Here is a 23,525-nt window from a genome sequence, read left to right as displayed (position 1 = left end):
ATAAGGATAAGTATAATGGAAAAAAATATGACAAATAATGCAAATAAATTAATAAGAACATCAAAATCCTTTAGAGGTAAACCATACATGACCACTACTTTAGAGAATTTTGAATTATTCTATGTTTGAAAGAGTTTATCAGTATTAAAGCATAAAAGTGGATACCAAATCCATAGAACCTATAAAAATATTAAGGGTTCATAAATTTAAAAGATATCAGATTAAAGAGGTTAAGGTTGCTTCTTTAATATCAAGGTTTCCCTTATATAAATATTATATGTAAAGGAAAAAGTTATAATGTTGAATTCAAGTAATCTAGGTATAAAATGAATAATATCATTTTGAGCATACAAGGGAATCAAACAACAATTTATAAGTGGAAATAAAAATCACAAAGGATATAACAACAATGCAATTTCAATTTTGCTACAAAATGGTAAAGATCTAATTTGAGATCATCACAAATTTTAAGAAAATATTTTACTTTTGGTATTGTTTAACTATTTTGAGATTCTCATGTTAAGATCAAATTATTTTTTTCTCTTAGGGATCAAATTAAAGGGATATATGAAGTAGATCTAATACATGGAAAGGAGGATTATGAGTTACAACCTTGAGGAACAAACTCAAATTCAAAATTGGAATTTTATAGAAAAATAATAAAGGTCTTAGAAGGAGACATTAATTAGAATTCTTTGTGTTTAATTTTATAATGGATAGGTGGTGTACATGAGGGGGGAGTAAATTAGTTGTGTTGGGGAAAGAGACAATATAGATAAGAACCAAGGAAGCCTCAAGTTGAAACTGTCCAAACTCAAGAAATAGTAAATCTACCATACACAATAGGATTAAACATGTACCTTGTAAGTAGGGAGTGTGCAAGGGGAGTCGTGAATCAGTCATCTTGGGGTAAGAGAATCCAAATATAGATAAATATGTGATGAATCCCCAAGCTAAGTGTGTCCAAGCTCGAGCATCAATAAATATATCATCCATGACAAAATTAAACCTGTACCTAGTGGGTAAGGATTGTGCATAGGTGGATGAGTAATTTGGTCGCATTGGGGCAAGAGAATCTCAATATGGATAAAGATCTAAGGAAGTCCCAAGCTGAGCATGTCCAAACTCAAGTAGCAATAAATCTGTAATCCACTAGGGAATTATATACTTTATTGTAGTACCAACCAAAGGAAAGTTGTTAAAATATGAATCTCCAAGAACTTTTCATTTTCAAATAGGGGGGAGGAGTACGATGCTCATAGTATAAGCCAGTAAAATATTTCCTTAACCCTTCTTAATTTCAAATTGTAAAATAGGAATTTTACAAAATACTATGTGTCTACATTGTGTCTTCATGTATCAATGTGTTTTATTCATGCATCAATGGGGTTTGGTAGTACATGGTTTTAGCACATGGTTTATGTAATACTACTTGGTGGTTTTTTAGGATCAAATGATACTATATAATAAACTACAAGGGTATTTTTAGAGGCAAGGTGAAAAAGAAAACAAAAAAGGAAAGTCAAGCAAGACAAGTTAGCCAATGGAGCATTTGTGAAGGTTGGAAGCATGACATGGGATGTGTGGATTCATGCTTGTTCACATAGATTGTTTAGTTATTTCTATGACTTTAAAGACTTTATAGATGTATTACAGCATTGTTTTATCTCAATAATATATGGTGATAGATTTTTTTGTAGGATAGGTTGTTTCACTTAATGAGTGTTTCTTAGGGTATATATTGTGTCACCTTTTAGTGGATGTGTTATCTATTCTCTTGCATGTGGATTTTAATTTTAATTTTATTTTAGATATATTATAGGCTATGTGGAAATTGCAAAAATATTTCTAGTTGTAAATTTTCTTACAATTAGTGATAGCATTCTCTAATCATTTAGAAAAATGAGGGTTACAAACCAAGTTTTTGAATTTATCCAACAAGACAGTAGGAATATTGAATAAGATAATAATGGTCACTTGAAAAGAGAACCAAGTGTTGGAAATGTAAGGAGTAACTCGGAGGGGAGGGGTGAATTAGTTACCACAAAAACATTTTCGAGTCCCTTAGATGCTAATACAAACTTCTCACTTAATAAACCAAATCCTTGTTCTACTTGGTTAGAACTAGATAATTATTGTAACTTTATTATCAAGGATAAATTAAGATATTAATTTGTATTAACCTTTAGTAACTTAAGCACATAAACTTAAAGAATTAAGAAAATAAAAAAAACACATGAGACACCAAGATTTAATGTGGAAACCCAATTTGGGAAAACTGCCAAAGCAACTAGTTACAACTTTTCAATCTTATGAAGTGAGCCCTATTAGGAGCCAATGTTATTAAAGGTTAGAAAACACATGGTTAAGTGTTACCTTGTTAAATTATTTGAATCACCCTATTAGGAGTGGCCTTTTTAGAGGTCTTTAGACACTTTAATCTAAAAATGCCACCTTGTTAAAGGATTTTAAAAATGATTGTTAAGCCAACTCTGTTAAGAAATCTCTTCATTGCTACAATTGTTAGAGAGTAGCAATGATTGAACTAATTGATGAAGTAAATGACTTTGTAGATTTAAATCATTGTTCTTTTTTATCCTCCTAATCTTCCTTGATTAGAATATTCTTTTCAGCTTGGTCTTCTAATTTGGATATTCTATCCTTAATTAGATATCCTTCTCATTTCACTTATTCTACATTGTTCCCTATTTATTGATTCAATCCACAACTTGACCTTCCATATATATGATATCCAATGTCAAGTTAGCTTGAAGACCCTTTTAAACAAATATTTAACATCAATTTAGTTAGCTTGAATTAACCAACTAATTTTTAAAAGTAATCTACCAATAGTTGGCTAACAGTACAATGAATCACTTGGTTGATACTAAATTCCTTTGGTAACTAAACAAACTTGGTAAATACTAAGGGTATGTACAAGATCATGCTATATGAAAAAGTGGTGATCTAAAAATTATATAGTTCTGAAATGCCTCAAAGTATTTCAAAATTTATTCCAAGTTTTTTCCCACCCATCTTCATACTAAACAAAAACAATTAATACATTTATAAGACCTATGATATCTTTTGATACCAAACGTATATGGTCAACTTAAAAAATGTTCGCAAAATGTGTTTTTGGCTTGTTCTTGTGTATTTTTTAATTCAAACATGTAGCTGACAACTTTTTTTCCACCAAAATTTGATGAAATGAAAATGGTTTCCTAAGAATGTTCTTATCTTTCCATAAATGTAAGGTTCGTCAAATTATGAGTTTAAAAGTAATTATTACTTATTTTATAATGGAGTTACATATAAAGTGTTGATTGACACACTACTTGAAAAATTACTATTACTTTCAAATAGTACAATATTTTTATAATCCAAAAGATGCATCACATTCTATGATTCTTCTACTATAATTTTTTTTTTAAATTAAATTTTGCAGATTTTTGAATTAGTTTAAGGTGGTCAAACACGAGACTTCTTTTATTCCAAAAATACTAAAGTAGTAAATTAATAATTAATTGTTTACTTAGAATAAAAATACCCAAAAATATGTGTCACATCCAAACATGAGTCTACTTCTTCTATTTAGACTATTATTTAAAAATATCATCATTTGATTTTGATTAAAATGGTCAAACATACATCTACTTCTTATTTTTGTACTATTGCATTAAAATTCAAAATTTTGACCAATCAACTTATTTATTTATTTTTAAGATAAGGCCTAGTATTTTAGAAACTAAATTCAATTTCATAGAGATTTTTTTCTCTCAAATTTTAGATATAAAGTTTATAACAAGTAGAAAATTGCGCACAAGTTAACATAGCACTAATTTGTTGATTTTGTATTGCCACTTAAGAGCATAGTATGGTTGACCATGATCCTCCACATTCCCCTAACCCTCTTCATTGACCAACCAAACTTGGTTTACACTAACTTCCTTTGATGGCCAACTAAACTTGGCTCCTTCAAAATTTTGGTTAGTAGTATTGGAGTCTTCTTCAGTGCTTGATTGAGCTTGGTTAACTCTAGTTGTACTTGGTTAGAGCTTGACATTTTTGTACCATCAAAGACAATATAGAATTGAATAATTATTTTCGACAATCTCCCTCTTTGGCATTGATGGAAACACAACATGCCATTATGCAAAAAAAATTAGAGAAAAAAAATGATAACTAAGATTTTATAATATCCTTAGTTTGATTTTTATTCTTCATCCATGAGAACTCCTTATGAGATTCTCCCTCCATCTTCAAAATTTTTCTTATCAATGTCTCCCTCTTGCTCTTGTACAAATTTCTCCCTCTGATTCTTTTCTTTGATTGACATCAATCTCTCCCTCTTTGACATCAAATGCCAAATACTTCATACAATGAAATTGTAATGTACTTGATGTATTGATTCATATGAAATTTTCTTTAAAAATATTGCATCAACTTGATATTTTTTTACTAAAGCTTTGTTGATGCATCACTAATCTCTATTCTAGTGAGAATCAGATCAGGTAATGACCCCTAGCTTACCTATTAGATACAAGAATAAATTTTTAGGTAATGGCTTGGTGAATATATTTGCAACTAGCTCCTTGTTGTTCATATATTCCAATCTTACTTCTTTGTCCTGAACTAATTCCCTTAGAAAATGATACTTGATTGCAAAGTGTTTTTTCTTAGTGTACATCACTGAGTTCTTAGATATATTTATTGCACTTGTGTTATCACATTAGATAACTAGTGGTTCCTTGATTTCTTCCTTCATTCTTGACAATAGTTGCTTGATCCACATTATGTTAGAAGAATTAACTACTACAACAACATATTCTACCTCTACTAATGACTGAGAGATGCAATTCCTCTTTTTTCTTGTTCATGATACTAATATCTTTGCAAGAAAGAATGCTCCTCCACTAGCACTTTTCATATTATCAATGCTTCCAACCCAATCTACATCAATAAAGGATTTCAATTCAAAGTTTCCTCCTTTCTTGTACCATAAACTATAGTCTCCAGTACCTTTTAGGTATCTCAAAATTCTTTTGATTTCTATCATATGATTTTCTTTAGGATTTGAAGAGAACCATGCAACTATACCAACTGCTAATACAATATTAGGCCTAGTGTGTACCACATACTGGATTTTCGAAATCATGGATTTGTAGGTAGTCTAATTTAACTCATTTGAATCATCATTCTTAGACAATTTATGTCTATTAGACATAAGTGTTCCAACTAGTTTGGAATCTTCCATTACAAAGGTCTTCAACATTTCCTTGATGTGCTTTGACTAAGAGATGTAGATGTCAACTTTCATTTGATGAACTTGTAAAATAATAAATAATTTAATCTCTCCAAGCATTGACATTTCAAATTATTTTTTCATTTCTTTAGCAAATGATTTACATAAGTCATCATGACCTATAAATAAAATGTCATCCAAAAATATTTCTATTAGCAATATCTTGTTTTGAGATCCCTTTTTAATATATAGACTACTATTGTCATTTGTTCTTTGAAAACCAAGCCTTATCAGATATCCATGTAGTCTTTCATACCATGCTCAAGGAGCTTCTTCAAACCATATAAGGCTTTTTTCAATTTGCAAGCCATTTTTCTTTTATTTGAATCAATGAAACCTTCAGGTTGTTCAATGTAGACTTCTTCCTCTAGAATATAATTCAAGAAAGCTTATTTTACATCCATCTATTATAGTTTAAATCCTAAATTTGCAACATATGAAAGTAGTGATTTGACTCCTTCGAGTCTTGCAATATGAGAAAATGTTTCTCCATAGTCAGTACCCTCTTCTTGAGAATAACCTTTACACATTAGCCATGTCTTTTTTCTTAATATTTCTCTTTTTTCTTTGTACTAATTACATTTTTTCCCTTGGGGCTAGGATCAAAAGTCTAGGTATTGTTCCTTTCAATTTGTTCAATTTCTTCATTTATTGCCTCTATCCAACATTCATTATTCGAAGCATCTTTTATAGATCTAGGTTGGAATTCACTATACTAACATTTATCTTTTAGTTTGTTCACTATTAGTATGCCTCTTGTTTGATCTCCAATTTTTTTTTAGGTGCATGATGCCTTCTAACATATTTAGTGAGTATATTTTCTTTCCTTCTAGATTCTGGACATGTTTCACTTGGTTCACCATGTTTAATGACTCTTTGATCATCTGATCTTTTCTAGGGTTCATCTATTTGAGAATCAATTCCCTTTGTCTGTGACTTGGGTTCATATATCTAAGACTCAATTTGAATTTTTTGTTTCTTGGGTTGCACTGGCTACAACTCAATTTTTACTACAAACTTAGGTGACTTAGGTGGTGTTGTCTATTGTTGCTCGATCATACCTATATGTAACTTGGGTAAAGTCTCAAGCTCATAGTAAATAAAGTTTTTGTAGTCCTCAGGTTCCTTGTTGCTTTGTTCTTTGCTCTTTTCTATAAACTCATCAATTTTAACATGTACACATTCTTTAAATTTGTGAGTAGCAATACTTAAACATTTATATGTTTTTTTCTTGTTGGAGTAACCTAGGAATACACCTACATCACTTTTTGCATCAAACTTTCCTATCCTTATCTCTTTTGAGATATAACATTTTCTTCCACAAAATTTGAAATAATAGACATTAGGTTTATAGCCACACCATAATTCATAAGGTGTTTGACTTGTACCTTTCTTCAGATGAACTCTATTCAAGGTATGAACTTTTGTGTTGATTGCTTCTTTCCAATATTTAGTTGCAATATTTTCCTCAATCATCAGTGTTCTTGAACAATCCATTATGGATCTATTTCTTCTTTTAGCTATGTCATTCTATTGAGGTGTACCAGGTGTAGATACTTGTCTATTGATCCTTCTTTCATTCTAGAACTCATTGAATTCATTAAAGATGATTTCACCTCCTCTATCTAACCTTAGAAATTTGAGATTGTTCCCTATTTCTTTTTCAACTCTAGCTAGATACCACTTGAATCTCTAAAAAGATTCAAATTTTTCTTGTAAGAACGTCACTGTCTTCATCCTAGAATAATCATCAACAAAAAAAAATGAAAAATTTGTCTCTAGTGTAGCTCTATGCTCCTTTTGGTCAACAAATATCTATATGAACTAGTTCCAATACTTCTTTAGTATAGTAATTCTTACTTTTCAAACTACTTTTGCCCATTTTTCCAATCTCACATTGTTTATACATGGCCATATCATGTTTCTTCATTTTTAGAATACCTATTACTCTTTTTTTCTTGATTATGGTAACTAGGTTATCAAATTTTACATGACACATTATTTTATGCCATAGCCATCTTTCCTCTACTTGAGCTAAAAAGCAAGAACTTTCAGTAAGATCTAGATACATTAGATTATCTTTAGTTTGATGGCTAGTCCCAACTAGGTTTCCTTTTCCATCTGGCAGCTTGGCTTTCCCATTCATGAATTCTACCTTGTACCCAATATTGTTCAGTTGTGCCACACTTAGAAGATTGTACCTTAGTCCTTCAACCCAATAGCCATTGTCACATTTGATTCCATTAGTTAATTAAATTCATCCTTTTCTTTTCACATAACAAGGTTCATTATTTCCAAATCTAAAACTTCCACCATCAAAATGCTCCAAGTGTTCAAACTTAGTTTTTTTGGAAATATAAGAGGAGTAACTAAGAGGGGAGGGGTGAATCAGTTACCACAAAAATAAATCCTAGATCCCTTAGATGTTAATACAAATCAAAACTAAACTCTGTTGCAACTTAGTAAACACACAACAAAATGTTGTAACTTGATAATACTGAAATAACTTGACAAATGCTTAACATGAAAGTCTTAAGATATTATTTTTTATTGATCTTACATTAAATTAGTTTCAAACACATAAAAGACACAACATGGACACAATTGACGCCAAGATTTAACATGGAAACCCAATTTGGGAAAAACCACCAATTGCAACTAGTTACTAGTTTTAACTCTTTTAAAGTGAGCCCTATTAGGGACCATCCCTATTAAAGGTTACATAGCACACTATTAGGTGTGACCCTATTAGAAGATTTAATCACCCTATTAGGAGTGGCCTTATTAGAGGTCTTTAGACAATTCAATATAAATGCCACCTTGTTAGAGGATTTACAAATGGTTGTTAAGCCAACTCTATTAAGAGATTTAGATCACTAATAAAATGGTTAGAGAGTAACAATGAGATGACCTAATTTTTGATGCAATTGAATTGCTGATTACAGATCTCAATTTTGGCTTGTATACTTGATCCTTCCTAATTGAATGTATCTTTGTATCTCAACAAGGATATTCTACTTATACTTCTAATTCACTTCCTATAAGCATAATCAAATCTTCAATTACGTTCCACTTATGATTCTTCTTCTAATCCTCAACTTGACCTTATATTTATATCTTACACATTGTCAAATTGACTTGAATATAACTTATAATAATCAATATTCATCTCCTCAGTTAGCTAGAACCAACAAACAATTCAATTGAACTCACTATGCCAAAAAAAGAAAATACTTTATTAGAAGACCCTTCTCGGTAGACACTAACTTAGAAATAATTTTCCTATGTTAACCAAGTGAACTTGGTCAATACTACATATTCACAAATTTCCTTTGGTAATCAAGTGAGCTTAGTCAACATTGGTTCCATCCAACATTTCTTTCATTAATCTAGTGAGCTCAGTTAACACTCAACTTCTATAAACTTTCCTTTGTCACCCGAGTGAACTTAGTAGACACGGACATCTAAACTAGGCAAACTCTAAAATGCTTGATAGACACATGAAACTATCTTCAATGCCCAAGTGAGCTTGGTATACACTGATTGGATATGATATCACATTTTTTGTAACATTAAAGATAGTACATAATTAATCACTTGTTTCCAACAAGTTTTCTTACTAGTCATGTGATGAGAATAACCACTATCTATTATCTAGGTGTCATTCTTACTAACATGAGAAATAAGTGTCTTTTTTTCATTTTCCTCATCATTTGATTCATCCTTAACAATAATATATACCTTTTAATCTTCATCATCACTACCAAAATCTTTAGCAATGTAACCATACTTCTTACCTCTATCTTTGTAGTCCTTGTAGCTCTTCAAGTCTTTCTTTCCTTTGAACTTATTGAATTTTATGTCATCTTTATTTTCTCGATTTGGACACCTCACAAAAATGTGACCAACCTCTTCACAAGAGAAACAAATCAATGACATTTTACCTTTATATTTACCTTTTCCCTATGGTAACCTTCTTTCAAATAGGGCTTCAATTTCTTCAAGGTAATCATCAAAATCATCATCTTCTTCACTATCAATTTGTTTGCATTTTGAGTTTCCTCCCTTTCTGCCAAGAGTAGATTTTCTTTTGAATTAAATTTTTATGTTGTTAGTGTTAGGAAGATAGTTATCAAAGTTTTCCAACTCAAAATTAGTCAATATTCTCACAAGTGAATCCAAAGTCGTATCATTTTTAAGATCACATATCATCTCTTGAATAGTTGAAACTACAATTGCATAAATAGGAAGAAGAGTTATTAATACTTTGATGACTACTATTGTAACATCCATTTCCCTGTTGCAACTTTGATTGCACTTACACTCTCTTTGATTCTTTCATTGCATTTTGCAATATTTTCATCTTCTTTCATCTTCATTTTATCAAACTGACCTCGTAGACATTTTACTTTGGCTCTTTTTACATTTTCATCTCCTCCATAGATCTTCTCCAATTTGTTCCACATGTCATAAGAAATAGGGTAATATTTGACTTCATAATATTCAAAATAGTTGAGTGAGGAAGCAATATCAATCATCATTGTGTTGTAATTCTTCATATCCACTATCTGATCTATAGTTAAAGGCCTAGCTGGTGCTAGATATTAGTTCAACAAGAAGTGTAAACCTTTATATCCAATGGTTCCCAGATGTAGCTTCATTAGTTCTTGCCATGCTGAAACATTCTCTCAATTAAGCTTAGGAATCTCTCTTCTATAAGAAAGCTTAGGTTTTTGAAAACTTTCTTACAAGAACCAAAAACTCTTATACCAATTTTTGGAAATGTAAGGAGTAACTGAGAGGGGAGGGGTGAACCAGTTACAACAAAAATAATTCCAAGTCCCTTAGATGCCAATACAATCTTCTCACTTAATATCCCAAATGTGTATTAACCTTACATATTAATGTGTATTAACCTTAAGTAACTTAGTTGCAAAAATATTGAACATTAAGAAAATAACATGAACACATGAGACAAGTCAATATATAACATAGAAACCCAATGAGGGAAAACCAAATGCAACTAGTTACAAATTTTCACTCTTCTTAAGTGAGCCCTATTAGGAGCCAACCCTATTAAATGTTACAAAATAGATGATTAAGTGTAACCCTATTAGAGGATTTGAAACAACATATTAGGAGTGGCCTTGTTACATATCTTCAGACACTTCAATCTAGAAGTGTCACCTTGTTAGAGGATTTACAAAATGACTATTAAGATAATTGTCTTAAGAGATTTCTCCACTACTACAATTATTTGAGAGTAATTATGATTAACCTAATTGATGAAGAAAATGACTTTGCAAATTCAAATCACTATTTTGGTTTATCCTCTTGATCCTTCCTAATCAAAATATTCTATGTAGCTTAATCTTCTAACTTCGATGATTTTCCCTGAATCATATATCCTTCTCATTTTGTTTCTTTTACAATATTTTCCATTGCTTGATTCAATCCACAAATTAGCCTTTGATATATATGATATTCAATGTTAATTTGGCTTGAATACACTTGCATACAAACATTTAACATCCATTTGGTCTACTTGAATTAACCAACTAATTAACAAAAGTATTATGTTGATAGTCGACTAACACTACAATGAGTCACTCAGTTGATACTGAACTCCTTTAGTAACCAACTAGACTCATTTAATACTACTCTCTTTATTAACCAACCAAACTCGATTTACTCTAACCTACTTTGATGACCAACTGAAATTGGTTCCTTCTGAATTCTTCTTATCTGATATTGGAGTCTTCTTTAGTACCCAACCGAGCTCAGCTAAAACTAATTGTACTCAATTAGATTTTGACATTTGTGTAACATCAGTGACAATATAAAATAGAATAATTATTTTCAATGGAAAGTCCAAAGGGGTGGGGAATAGAGGGTAGGGTTTTGAAAAGATAAAATGAAGAGGATAGCAAATAGTTAGATACAAGAATGTTGAGTTGAATGATATTTATTAATGAAGCTAGTAATAAGGATGAGACATATGAAAATTAATGATGATATTGAAAGGGTTGTAATAGATATCACTAAAAAGATGAATAAACAATATGATATGGTGTTTGATGATTGTGTATGGTAGATGACATACACATACTTAAGGGTATTAAAATTATGTGCATCGACAACCAAATATTGTTCTAACATTATATTACATAAATTAATGATGGTGCACCATATGCATGAAAAATTAATATTCAAGTATGCATATTTATGTAATATATAATATCATCGATTATGTTGGTATTTAGATAGCACAAAAATTTACTCACGTATGTGTTTAGGGAGGGAAGGAAGACACTTTAATAGAATTGTAGGTCTCAACTTATTTGGGCCACTAAGCTATTCAAATATGTATGTAAGGGAATGAGGGGAATTTCCAAATATGATTCCATTTATAATGAAAATTAAAGCTAGGACCCAAAATAAGAAGGGCACCAATACCTAATCCAAATTATGATGAGGAATGCAATACAAGGAGATACTCTCTTTGGCCCTTATAGGATAATGTGTAGGTAAAATTGAACCAATCAGCTAAATAATATGGATCTAGATACTATCTATATACAATTGGCTCAATTAAGATATATGTGTGAAAGTAAATAATATAAAAGACTCACCTTGAAATATGTAGAGAATTTCATATCTAAGCCTATTTTTTAATATCCAACAATGGATTCTTAAATAAAATGAAAAAAGGAACAAAACCTAGAAATTGTTTGGAAAGGAGGCAAAAAGGGAACATTTCCACAAAGTTGACATAGTCTGAAGGCACTATAACAAACTTCGAAAAAAATCTCCTATGAAGTTATTTCTAAGATATGCATGTGATGTCCTTCTGTCTTGCTTCTACACACAAAAATGAAGGATTTTTGTTTTTGGGTTGGATGAGGGCTTTCCTTGGTCAAGCCATAGGTTAACGAATTAACCAAAATTGAGAAATGTAAATTTAATTGACTGAAAAACAATAAAAATTTTAGGATATACCTAACTTAAAACCCTTGTCAATAAGGATTGTGTTTGTAATGTTTTTAAGATCTTGAATTAGGTATGAGACTGTAGGTTATCTCCACAATTTGAAATAGATATACCATAATCCCATCATGGTCCCATGGATGTAAGTATGCATAAATGAAGAAGATAGGAATACTTCAATGTACATCTTCATCCCTCATGGACAATAATAGGCTATATCTCGAAGAGGAAATTCCCAAAAAGGATCTTGCAATGCTAGATTAGAATCTCCTTGCCTCAATGCTTAAATTCCTTGAATGTAAAAGGAAAAAAACTTGACTTGAGAGAAAGAGGTTGAGATTTGATATAATATAATATAATTGGAGAACATAATTAAACTAATTAAACCCATGAGGCCTTTCAGGCCTTAAGCCCCAAGATCACTAGGGACTAGGTCAACCCACTTGACCTAGTCCTAGTTTAGGTTGACTTGGGGTTGGCCTAGACTAGAACAAGTTGACCAAATTTGACCTAGTCCTAGAGATCAAGTCCAAGGTTCCACAAAATAATAGGCAGTCACTAGAAGAAATAGGAAAAAAATAGGCAGGCTAAATCTATGATCTGATAAATGAATTCTAGAAATGGTGCTAAAAGGTCTTAAAATCAAGTGCATCCATTTTAACATGGTGCAAAATGTAAGTGCATAATAACCACCCTGTCATGCCAAAAATTTTGGGCAAAAACACACCAGTTTTTTTTTTAAATTAAGCTAATTAGTCCACTATGTTTAATACATGTTACCTTGAAAGTTATGAAAGGTTTGACCACGTGTTAGAGTGAGAAGTGGTTAATTTTTTTAGTAAGATGAAAAGTTGGCATTCCAACCATACTATATAGGTTTGGGACACTCAAATCATGGTGTTATACAAACACAAAGTTTGGGTTGACTAAACCCTAATTGTTGACTAAGTCAACCTTAATTTGAACCTTCTATAAATCACGTTATTTTAGTTCATAAAGTTTCATTTGTTCTATTAGGTTATCAAGTTATTTCATATTCATGTGTGTTGGTTCAATCTCTCAGGTGGAACAGTCTCATCATTTCAGAAAAAATCATCTAATTACCTTAATACTTTGTGTCCATTATTTAAATAAACTTTTAAACTAGTTAAAGTCATTAATTAATTTTTTTTAAATCATTTACAATATTCATTCCATCTTCAAACATAATCCAATTTACCAACTCAAGATGTCTAGTCAATTTCATCTTACAACCCCTTTTAAACATTACATGCACATTAACATGTCCTGATGACACCTTAAAATCAAAATATTAATAAGAATAAAATCATATCTAATTAATTATTTAATAAAATAAAATAAATCTTATGTTCATTCATTATTTTAAATCTAATTATACACATATTCATACATCAAGGGACATGGGTTATCTCCCGTTACTATCATGGTTAAAATTTCAATACTAATTCTATAGACTAATGGTCATAATACCTTTTACCAAATTTTTTAATATTTTTAATCATAAAAAATGAAAATCAAATTTCAAATGCCTAATGAATTTAAAACTAAATCCTAACATATAATTTCTAACCATAAAATAATTACTAACACTTATATTTAAATATGAAACTTATAGAGCATAACTTATAATCAAACACTCACTTTATATATCTAGTAGTAATAAATCCACCTTTGTTTGAAAGAATATCTTACATGTTAATTAATTCCTACTCTAACTTTACTACTCACCTTTTTAAACACTTAACATCTAGCTTATTCTAACACTAAACATTATCAACTCACTTCCACCTATTAACTAAAAACTAATTATAATCCAATACTAATACTAACATTAAAACTTAAAAACATATCCTAACCCTTAACTAACCTTTACTAACACCTCACAACCACTAACTTTTAACTAATATTAAACAATTCCTAACTTGACTTTCTATTCTAACCCCTTACCTCCTAACTAACCCCACCAACCTTCTAATGCTTCAACATTTAACCTAACCCCAAGGACATGGGTGCTTCCCCATGCCTCCACACTCTTCCCAAGGCTTGAAAAATGCAGAAACATCATATCCCAAGATTTTTGAGTGCCCAAGTCAAGTGGAGGTCAAAAGAGTTTCAAAAAAGTGCTTTTCATTGCTCTTAAATACATGCTAGAGTTCAATGATTCCCATTTTCTTCTAGCTTGGCCTACTTGTCATTTCAAGTCTGACATAGGGTCATGTGAGAGGTATTTTTGCTGACCTTGGAGGCTTTGTCAACTCCTAGAATAATAGATAAGAGAATTAGGAGTTAAGATTTAAAGTTTTCTACGTGTGGGTAAAGGTAAGAGTCATAGGATAATTTAGATATTTTTCTTTTATTGCACTTATTTCTTTTAATATTGATTAAATTTAAATAAAGTTTTTACAAAAGGGATTTTATTGAGAATATTCTCTATTATAGGGGAATTAAAAGTCTCTTCATGTAAAAGGCAGAGAGCAATTTTGCTCTAAACATAAATTTTCTCAAGTGTATATTTTTTTTAAAGTGTTTGATTTTTTTTAATTTTCTCAACTCATTTAATTGATCAAGGGGGATATATATATATTTTTTAAGTGTTTGATTTTTTTTATTTTCCAATAAAGCATGAAATTAAATCAAAATATCAACAATATCCATTTTTTTTAAAATGAACTTGAACTCAAGGTTGCACAAAATTGAATGTTACCATTTTATCTAATTTTCCATACAACATGCATATAAAAAAAAATTATGAAATTCACATGACAAGAATATTATCAAACTCTTTTATATTATTCTACCTGGTTCAAGGCTTCATCGAGAAAGAACCAGTAAGAAAACTCGACGTCCTTGCCACTTCCATAAAAAATTTTAAATACCAATTTAAAAAATATTACAACATCAATTTGAATCCTCTTCTAAATTCCTTAACAAGGAATCCTTTTCAATAGCTTCAATACGTCACAGTGATCATGGAGAAGACAAGAACTAACCTGGAGACAAATCAAGCATAACAAGAAGAACAAAACAAACATGCATCCCCATCCCGATTTTGCACAATAGGTTCAATATTGAACTAGACTAGGGAGAAGGTGGATTTTCTCAATAGGAGAGGTTGACCACAATACCATAGCACAACCCTTTCAAGGCTAAACTCTCAGGAACTTTCTTTGTTCCTCAAATGCTCTTTCAAGGCCAATAAATCCAAGGATATCTATTCTTTCATTATTATTTTTCAAATTTCACAATTTCAAACATGGTAAGTGATGACAAGTATGGGCCCATAACACCCTACCCTCTTTCCCTCTTCTCGTCATGAGAAGATACTCTACACTATCAAGTTCCAACTTAAGCCCTTCCCTCGTACATGGTCATTGCTTCCCTATACAAGGGTGAGTAATGCCAAAACAACCCACAAAATCTCTTTGAAAATCAAACAAAAACATGAAGGAAAAACCATTCAAGAAAACATTTTTCAATCCCTCCCAACCATACCCAACATACATACAAGCATACCAAAGAAAAACACAATAACATAAGCATGAACCAAGCATGAACAACATGAGAAAACCTAAACACAATGAACAAAGGAGATGAAGAACTTCTACCTCCACAATATGGTTATGGTAAAATGAACAAGTTGAGAAGAGCTTATCCTTCCTTTCCTTCAATCTTCCAAGACTCCTCTCTAAAACTAGAGATTGGGTAACAACCAAAAATACTCCAAAAAGGGCATCTAAATAATATCCAAACTCAACCACCAAAAAGGGCAATAGCTTCCCCCATTCACCTAAAAATCTAGAAGTTTCTAACTCAACCAATCCTAAGGTTAACCACTAAGTGGAGTTGAGGTTATGCAACTCATGGTAACCACTTTCAATTTTCGCACAAAGGCAAAAATAGACTTTTTGAGTGACCTCAAAAGTCAATAAAAGGGGCTTAGGGGGTGGAAAATACCCCCAACCCATACCCATACCCTTTGGGTATAAAGATTTCATGTTTTAAGTCCTTAGGAATTGATTTGGGGCCAAACAAATGCTAGGAAAAATTTTAGGACTATCTAACAACTCCAAAATGTAGATTAAGCACTAATTTGGATTAGGGGTGACTAAACTCGATTAAGAAACAAATTAGTGAAAAAGGTTACTAACTTAGTCCAGCTTAGGTCCAAAGGTTACACAGCTAATCCTAGCTAGCATGCTGGAATGCTTAAGCAATTCACGAGTGTCAAGTGACACCATAAGAACACAATTATGAAACATTAACATTTACTGATCACAGAAAGATACATTCATACATCTCACAAAATAATTAAGTTACGAACAACAAGGTTTCCACAAATAGCACATAGGGATCAGTTTCGTTCCTTTGTCAGGTTTCTCGGCTAAAATATCCTGCACACTCATTGCACACATTAGTAGTCCCATAAAATCACATGCACATATGTATATATGTATCAAGGATTCCCATAAATTAAAATATACATCTTTCAATAAATCAAGGTTTCTTTCGTCCTACTCATATTCTTAATCATTACAATTTCATAATCAAAGTGTTAAATCCTACATTTACTTAGTTCCCAACATACATGTTCATAAAGCATTAAATGATGAGCTCAAATATCTGAAAGTAAACATCACACAACATAAAATAATATAATATGTTCAAAGCATCAGGTAATGTCTTGACATCTCGAGTCGTGAGTATCAAAAAAAATAATAAGGTATCAACTATGCTATGAAGGGTCAGGGTGAGGCCTCACATAACATAACTTTATTCATTAATTCAGATTTAAAATTTTAGTATAATCATCGTTAGGCATGCATTTACCTAAACATCATAACATCACCAATAGGGCATATTGTACCATATGAATTGCATATAACTTAATCATTGTGTTATCAAAATCAACATCCTCATTATCAGGTGAAAACTCTTCATACCATCATTAGTAAAAATTAGTATTTTAAACAATCGAGGTGATGTAGTAGTTCTTGAATCACTAAGTATCTAAAACATGAATGAATAAACTAATCTTAGTTTCTTTTAGGACATTCTCAACATAAAACATTACTTCATTTCTGATACAATCTCCTATAACAGTTTTAACATAAGATTCATATTTGATAAGTACATATGAGGAGGGTCCTCACACCCAAATAAGAAGAATTTATCAATGGTTACTTGAAAAAATGTTTTACCCTTATTCAAGTTAAAATAAATAATTATTTATATAGTTAATGATTATACCAATAGTTTTGTTGATGCTGGCTAGATAAATTCTAGGAATAATCAAAAGTTGAATAAGAACTCATCTTTATCTTTGATTCTAATTCAAAATTATATACCACTTGATTTATGTTTCTCACCCCCATCATTGACTAAGAATGTGCTTTATTTGATTGGGGCATCACCATTTAACATGGATGGAAAAATGTGATTATATTTAAGAGACACGTTTATCATAATCTAGAAACTTCTAGGATTTATACTATCCCATCATATATTATCACTACTTTTTGTAATGCGCATTATTAAGATACTTGTCATCATTAAAGATAGTCACATTTATCAAACTTTTCTATATAGGAAAGCTTGCATATGAAATTTTTAGTTCCAAAACCAATGGAATCCATTATCCACATAGTTTTAAAATAAAATAAAAAGTTCTTGTTTCTCTCTTATGAAAGGCATATCTTAGCTTATCAAATGATCCTAGATTGTTTATTCTATTTGTGACTCTAACACGATGAGTATGGAAACAAATTAAACCTCTAATATAATATTCTAAGATTTTTGGCAAGTGTTGATGCTGCTTGGAATTGGTATTTTTAAAATAGTAAGGTGTTGTCTCCTTGAAATGGGTGTTCTTAAAATAATAAGGTGTTAGTGCTCCTTGGAATGTTTGGTGCTAATATTGTAAAGGATTATTGCTCATATAATGGGTGGTCTAAACTTGGCCCTAATGTATGCTATGTGAGGCATCATTATTTAACTTAGGAATAATAAAAGAATCCATAAAATGGTTGTTTACCCTTAGAGATTTTCCACTAAAAATAATGTGTCAAGAACCTAAATCTATGCATATGATTTTTTTAATATGTTATCTTATACTCTGGTGTACATACATCTAATATTTTTAAGTCTTTCATATAAATTATTGCATGCACTATTAGTTTAAAATTTAAAGTTTTCAAATAATTAAAAATCTACTTATATTACAAATCATTTATTCACATCCCTATAAGTGAGAAAAACTATACCAAAATTAGAGCCTAAACAAATTTGGATTTTTCAACTTGAATATTTTAAAACCATGAGAGGGGGCAAGATACAATAAACAAAGATTACACAACCTATTTTGGAAACAAAGGAAAAATGTAGAGTGTTAGAAAAAAACATGGATAAAATTAGACATGACAAAAAAGGGTGCCAACATTTTTTTTTTAAGTTGTAATGATCAAGCTCACTCTATAAATATCTTTTTCAAGTAAATCTAGATTGACTTTTGGACATGTTACAAAGGTTACCCTATGTAAATTAATCCTTTTTAATATATCAAAGAGCATGTTGCAAGTTGAAAATTTATTTAGCATAAAATATACTCCAAATTAATTTTTTTAAGTTTTAATGATCAATTTCACCATATCAACATTATTTCTTGGAAAAATTAAATTTGAGCCATGTGAATTAATTTATACCATTCTTGGTAATCCACATAGTGATTCTATCATCCGTGCTCATTGTACTTATAGAGTAGCTATTATTCTCAGTTGTTATACTTTATATCATGTACCTTATATCATTTGAGATCCATATGGGATATTGTATTTTATTTTTACTAGTATTGCTACTACATATGATATAACTTGTGTAGTGGATTTTATGTTATTGAGTATACCTTATGGTATCAGAACAATATTTATATATTCATTTATAAGATGATGTACTCAATGTTTATATATGGTTGTGGGAAATTTAACTTGAGATTAATCTACTTGATAAAACTATCATGCATGTGATTATACATTATAGAAGCCTTAAGAAATAATATGCATTTATATTGCATTTCTGTGTATTTAATGTGTTTTCATTATATTTCTTTCACAATGTTGTACAAACTTCTAAGAAAAAATTGTTCAATAAACTTAGTAAAATATTTAGGTTTATTTCTCCTAGGTTGTCTGATAGGGCATTACAAATAAGTCATCTTGTAAAGGGTCTACCCCCTTTTGTATTTATCTATATAAATAAATAAATAAATACCCAAATAATCGTTAGCAATGGATAATCTTTTTTTTAAACCCATTTGAATACATTAAAAATAATAAAAATAGTCCATGATCCATGTGCAAAAGATAATGTATATAAAACCTACCATCTTGTATTGTAGAAGGAAACAAGTTGCATATTAAAATGAGTCTACTTCAAAATCTATCATGTTACACATATAATAATGAGTTCAATGCTATGAAAAAATAATTTAAAGCTTTAATCTAAACATATATTTACAACCTACGATTGAAATCTATAATGGATTGAAGTTCCATGAATTTGCACTTCTCTATTACTTTCTTTCCACATTACTATTGGTTCCTACATGTTTCCAAAATTTGAAAAAGCAAAATGGCATTTCCAACTCATTGCTTAGTTATTTATTGGGAAAACAATTTTTAAATTTTAGATTGTTAATCAATTTTCCCACTATTCTTGCATACTTTGAATACTTATGAATCAAAAAATAATTATGAATACTATACTCCATTGTAAAATTTGTAAGCCCTCAATATACCTATTATATTCATAATATATTACATCAAGTTTTTGAGATATGATGTCACCCAATATAAATGTATATGATATAATATTGCCTAGCTAGTGAAGACCTTGTGACTCAACATGCCTTGTACATCATGAAAACTTTGATGAATATTTGACAACCAATCAATATATAATCAAGACTACTGACAACCAATTGATATTTCTAGATTATTGGAATAAAGGTTTTGACATCAATAAAAAATAACTCTAACAAAAACTAAATAAGTCTATCATAGGTTTTGTCATGAGATATTATAATTCTTCATAATCATCCTATATTCTCTTACAACCCTTAACAAGTGTCCAAAAACCTCAAAAAAAGGTCTCCAAGAGTAGGCACCCAGTTATTTTTTCCTTTTCTTTGATGATAAATCATAAAATTAAGTTTGAATTTCCATGGTATCTTTTGTTAGAATGATTAGAATTCCTAGGTGGGTTTTGTGGGGCCGGGGGTGCAAATTAGTTATTCCCAAGTCTAGATGTACCAATTCAAATTTTAACAACTTCAAGCAACTTAATCAAAGTCATAAATCCACTTGGCCAATATAGTAACTCATTAGTAATACAACTTATTCATATCAAAACTTTTCTCTCTTTTTAGTGTTAGCCAAATAATAGAAACATATTATAGGAAAGGGGTAGCCTCAAAACTTTTATGGTAAGGCTTCACGGTGGTAATCCAAATGTTTTCTTATCTTTTTAATGAAAATTCAATGAGGGCACTCTAATAATGGGAGGAAGAAATTTCTCCATTACAAAAGAGCCCATTTCCACAATGACAGAGCTTCCAATGGTGCACAGAAATTTTTATAGGGACTGGGAATTCTCAAACCAAATCATTGACAATTTTCCCAAGGAGCCAATAGAGAGTGTTTCTCTAGTGAAGCAAGAAGGTAATATCTACTTCCACCCTGGGTGTATCAAGTAATGATGGCACTTTTTTTTTAAGGGCTATTATTTATTATGTACCTCTCGATGTTATATTTTAAAGATTTTTTTGCTTCATTTCATTCTTTTGAATCACTTCTATCATGATATTAAGGTGCCCATCCATTTTTATCCTTTATATTCCATGCTATCTAGTATTAACAGTTATAGGGAGAAACCATTAGCTAAGCCCCCACCCCCCTTAATGAGGGTTTAATGTTACTCATTTATGATAAAATTAAAGCCTATTCTATTGGAAAAGTCCCAAAGCTAATAGAAATAATAAAAGATGAAGATAGTGACTTTGGGGTTTCTCAGAATTTCTCTAAAATGGAGGATAGTGAGGGGTTGCATTTAGATAATGAGGTGACGATGGAAAATTTCAAAGGGAAGGGTAAGATTTTGGCTCATAGAAGCCCTTAGAAGACCCCAAAGAAGCTTCCTACTGGTAAGAAATAGAAAAAAAAAGTGGAGTTAGAAGAGGACATTTGAGGACTCAATGAACACTAAAAGTGAAGGGATGGGCTTTAGTAAGAAAAAGGGGCAAGAGGGTTGAGTAGAAGATAAACGTGGTGAAGTCTCTAAAAATAAAAAGTAAATTAAGGTTGTTATCTCATTCAATGATTACAATGAGGATAGTGATGGCATGGATACTAATAATCAGGAGGTGAGGACTAGTACATATACTATGAAGAAGCCAAAATTGGGCAAGGGTGACACAAAAGGAAAGATGATCTTGGAATCACCTCTTTATCTTATCAAAGACTAGTATGGATATGCCTCCTTTCTAGAGGAAGATGATATCACCCAAACACCTACTATTAAAGACAAGATGGTGACTATTCACATTCTTCCTCAAAAAACTAGAAAGGTGGCCTGGAAAATTATGAGCATGGACTCAGTCAAGTTTGGCATCACAAGGGAGAAAATTGATTTATAATTTGGTGAAGTGAAGCAAAAAAAAGTGGATCTCCAAGCTCTCATTGACCCCAAAATGATTATTCTAAGTGACAATAGCAGAGAGGGGATATAGAATTTCCAAATAATGCCAAAAATAACCTATTGGACAACTTCAAGTCCATAAAATGGCTCTTTCATCATGTCATGGATACGAAAGAGATGGTGATGGATATGAAAAGGAGGAATAAAGGGAAAAATCTAGTTGGAAGTGACACTCCAGTCATGGGATCCTTAATTGATATGGCTTCTATCTACAAGCTTGAGGTCTAGATCCTGGATTTGGATAACAAAGTGCATAGAATTGAAGACACCCTTCAAAACATTGTCGACTAGAGATACAATATTATCAAGGCCTCCAATGAACACATGAAAATTCTCGTCAATAAGTTGGAAGACATTATAGGAGAAAAAGTCATCATTATAGTTGTTGAGAAACAAAGTGATGCCAGTGACATCATGGAAGGGATTGGGAGAAGGATTGGGGCTAGCATAAGGAAAATTAATGTTAAGGCCCCCCTTTCAATATTAGTTAGCTAAAAGATGCTACTGAAAAAATGGACTAGTTGGTGTTGCAAGTGACCAAGATGATGAAGATGGGATAGTTCCCTCTTCTTCTTGTATCTTTTTGAATCAATGTTGTCTTTTCATTTTCTTTCCTTCTATTAGTTTCGATGTCCTTTTGTAGCTAGCTTTATTTCTTTGATAGATCTCTTTGTCTTTGTTCTAATTTATATCTGACCATAATGTTATATCTTTAGCATCCTTTTGTAAAAAAAGGTTTCAAGGTCCCTTCAAAACCTATTTTCCTAATAAATAAAAAACAATAATAGTAAATAACATGAAACATGAAAACATCATTCACACAAATATGACATAGGATTTCACGAGGAAACCCAAATTGGTAAAAATCACCAAGTAACATGCTACAACTTTTTCACTCTTCTGAAGTGAGGTCTATTAAGATCTAACCTCGTTAGAGGTTGGAAAACACACTGTTAAGTGTGACCCTATTAAATAATTTAATCATCCTATTATAAGTGATCTTGTTAGAGGTCTTTAAAACATCCCATCAGTATGTCACCTTCATGAAAGGATTTATAATATGACTATTAGGTCAACCTTGATTATAGGATATTACTTTCATAATGGTTAGAAAGTAACAACTAGGTCAATCTAATAAAATACAACTCACTATGCATGTTCATATATCCATTTATCTCATTCCTGGTTCACTAACTAGTCTCCATCACATTATCCATCACTAATCTTCTTGGAAACACTTCAAGAAATCTCTCTTTTATCTTCTCACTTTTCCTCTGCAACTCTATTCTTTCACTTGTTCTTCACAAATTTTCTAGTCTAACCAACATGAAAAACATCTCATATACCTCCTTAAATAAATAGGTTTAATCTTTTTCCAATTAAAAAAAATCAAATATATTAGGGTTTGATCAGATTCATTAAATTTTCTCATCATTTTGTCCTTCCACTTTCCTTGAAACTTCTC

Source organism: Cupressus sempervirens, chromosome 5, assembly GCF_028749045.1.
Source record: "Cupressus sempervirens isolate cs-2001-9-10 chromosome 5, ASM2874904v1, whole genome shotgun sequence".
NCBI classification, from domain to species: domain Eukaryota; kingdom Viridiplantae; phylum Streptophyta; class Pinopsida; order Cupressales; family Cupressaceae; genus Cupressus; species Cupressus sempervirens.
This window is presented reverse-complemented; position numbering follows the sequence as displayed.